Below are 3,381 nucleotides of genomic sequence, written 5' to 3'. Positions count from 1 at the left end.
ACCTATTCCCCCTCAATGTCACTCCAGATCTCAGACCTATTCCCCCTCAATGTCACTCCTGATCTCAGACCTATTCCCCCTCAATGTCACTCCTGATCTCAGACCTATTCCCCCTCAATGTCACTCCAGATCTCAGACCTATTCCCCCTCAATGTCACTCCTGATATCAGACCTATTCCCCTTCAATGTCACTCCAGATATCAGACCTATTCCCCCTCAATGTCACTCCTGATCTCAGACCTATTCCCCCTCAATGTCACTCCTGATATCAGACCTATTCCCCCTCAATGTCACTCCTGATCTCAGACCTATTCCCCCTCAATGTCACTCCTGATCTCAGACCTATTCCCCCTCAATGTCACTCCTGATATCAGACCTATTCCCCTTCAATGTCACTCCAGATATCAGACCTATTCCCCCTCAATGTCACTCCTGATCTCAGACCTATTCCCCCTCAATGTCACTCCTGATATCAGACCTATTCCCCCTCAATGTCACTCCAGATCTCAGACCTATTCCCCCTCAATGTCACTGCTGATATCAGACCTATTCCCCCTCAATGTCACTCCAGATCTCAGACCTATTCCCCCTCAATGTCACTCCTGATATCAGACCTATTCCCCCCCTCAATGTCACTCCAGATATCAGACCTATTCCCCCTCAATGTCACTCCTGATCTCAGACCTATTCCCCCTCAATGTCACTCCAGATATCAGACCTATTCCCCCTCAATGTCACTCCTGATCTCAGACCTATTCCCCCTCAATGTCACTCCAGATATCAGACCTATTCCCCCTCAATGTCACTCCTGATATCAGACCTTATTCCCCTCAATGTCACTCCAGATCTCAGACCCATTCCCTCAATGTCACTCCTGATATCAGACTCTATTCCCCTCACGTCACCCAGATATCAGACCTATTCCCTTCAATGTCACTCCAGATATCAGACCTATTCCCCTCAATGTCACTCCAGATCTCAGACCTATTCCCCCTCAATGTCACTCCTGATATCAGACCTATTCCCCCTCAATGTCACTCCTGATATCAGACCTATTCCCCCTCAATGTCACTCCAGATCTAAGACCTATTCCCCTCAATGTCACTCCAGATCTCCAGACCTATTCCCCCTCAATGTCACTCCAGATCTCAGACCTATTCCCCCTCAATGTCACTCCTGATCTCAGACCTATTCCCCCTCAATGTCACTCCTGATCTCAGACCTATTCCCCCCCTCAATGTCACTCCTGATCTCAGACCTATTCCCCCTCAATGTCACTCCAGATCTCAGGACCTATTCCCCTCAATGTCACTCCAGATCTCAGACCTATTCCCCTCAATGTCACTCCAGATCTCAGACCTATTCCCCCTCAATGTCACTCCAGATCTCAGACCTATTCCCCCTCAATGTCACTCCTGATATCAGACCTATTCCCCCTCAATGTCACTCCAGATATCAGGGACCTATTCCCCCTCAATGTCACTCCAGATCTCAGACCTATTCCCCCTCAATGTCACTCCAGATGTCAGACCTATTCCCCTCAATGTCACTCAGATGTCAGACCTATTCCCCTCAATGTCACTCCAGATCTCAGGACCTATTCCCCTCAATGTCACTCCTGATCTCAGACCTATTCCCCTCAATGTCACTCCAGATCTCAGACCTATTCCCCTCAATGCCTACTCCAGATCTCAGACCTATTCCTCACGTCACTCCAGATCTCAGACCTATTCCCCCTCAATGTCACTCCAGATCTCAGACCTATTCCCTCAATGTCACTCCAGATATCAGACCTATTCCCCTCAATGTCACTACTGATATCAGACCTATTCCCCCTCAATGTCACTCCTGATCTCAGACCTATTCCCCCTCAATGTCACTCCAGATCTCAGACCTATTCCCCCTCAATGTCACTCCAGATCTCAGACCTATTCCCCCTCAATGTCACTCCAGATCTCAGACCTATTCCCCCTCAATGTCACTCCTGATATCAGACCTATTCCCCCTCAATGTCACTCCAGATCTCAGACCTATTCCCCCTCAATGTCACTACTGATATCAGACCTATTCCCCCCCTCAATGTCACTCCAGATATCAGACCTATTCCCCCTCAATGTCACTCCAGATCTCAGACCTATTCCCCCTCAATGTCACTCCTGATATCAGACCTATTCCCCCTCAATGTCACTCCAGATCTCAGAACTATTCCCCCTCAATGTCACTCCAGATCTCAGACCTATTCCCCCTCAATGTCACTACTGATATCAGACCTATTCCCCCCCCCCCTCAATGTCACTCCAGATATCAGACCTATTCCCCCTCAATGTCACTCCAGATCTCAGACCTATTCCCCCTCAATGTCACTCCAGATCTCAGACCTATTCCCCCTCAATGTCACTCCAGATGTCAGACCTATTCCCCCCCCTCAATGTCACTCCAGATCTCAGACCTATTCCCCCTCAATGTCACTCCAGATGTCAGACCTATTCCCCCCGCCCCCTCAATGTCACTCCAGATCTCAGACCTATTCCCCCTCAATGTCACTCCAGATGTCAGACCTATTCCCCCCCTCAATGTCACTCCAGATCTCAGACCTATTCCCCCTCAATGTCACTCCAGATCTCAGACCTATTCCCCCTCAATGTCACTCCTGATCTCAGACCTATTCCCCCTCAATGTCACTCCAGATCTCAGACCTATTCCCCCTCAATGTCACTCCAGATCTCAGACCTATTCCCCCTCAATGTCACTCCAGATCTCAGACCTATTCCCCCTCAATGTCACTCCAGATGTCAGACCTATTCCCCCCCCTCAATGTCACTCCTGATCTCAGACCTATTCCCCCTCAATGTCACTCCAGATCTCAGACCTATTCCCCCTCAATGTCACTCCAGATCTCAGACCTATTCCCCCTCAATGTCACTACTGATATCAGACCTATTCCCCCTCAATGTCACTCCAGATTCAGGACCTATTCCCCTCAATGTCACTCCAGATCTCAGGACCTATTCCCCTCAATGTCACTCCAGATTCAGACCTATTCCCCTCAATGTCACTCCAGATCTCAGACCTATTCCCCCTCAATGTCACTCCAGATCTCAGACCTATTCCTCAATGTCACTCCTGATATCAGGGGAGAGTTGACAGAGGGGTGGGGACGGTGTGTGATTGGCTACTATACTGTTGACAGAGGCTAGGCGACGGTGTGTGATTGGCTACTATACAGCTGGACAGAGGTTGGTGGGGGACGGTAAGATTGGCTACTATACTGTTGACAGAGGTTGGTGGGGGACGGTGTGTGATTGGCTACTATACAGTTGACAGAGGTGGGTGGGGGACGGTGTGTGATTGGCTACTATACAGGTTGACAGAGGTGGGTGG

General features: G+C 49.4%; 1 long non-coding RNA gene across 1 annotated transcript; it reads right to left on the bottom strand.

The window, feature by feature from the left end:
- Positions 1-13: 13 nt before the first annotated feature.
- Positions 14-3,111, bottom strand: LOC135534093 (uncharacterized). Its single transcript, XR_010454633.1, has 9 exons — positions 3,071-3,111; positions 2,595-2,903; positions 2,311-2,378; positions 1,827-2,168; positions 1,360-1,427; positions 1,121-1,222; positions 651-786; positions 207-614; positions 14-172 (listed from the first exon to the last, which is right to left on the bottom strand). It is a non-coding gene; the product is annotated as an uncharacterized LOC135534093 (long non-coding RNA).
- Between the last annotated feature and the right edge of the window lie 270 nt (positions 3,112-3,381).

Source organism: Oncorhynchus masou, unplaced genomic scaffold, assembly GCF_036934945.1.
Source record: "Oncorhynchus masou masou isolate Uvic2021 unplaced genomic scaffold, UVic_Omas_1.1 unplaced_scaffold_2992, whole genome shotgun sequence".
NCBI classification, from domain to species: domain Eukaryota; kingdom Metazoa; phylum Chordata; class Actinopteri; order Salmoniformes; family Salmonidae; genus Oncorhynchus; species Oncorhynchus masou.
This window is presented reverse-complemented; position numbering and strand designations above follow the sequence as displayed.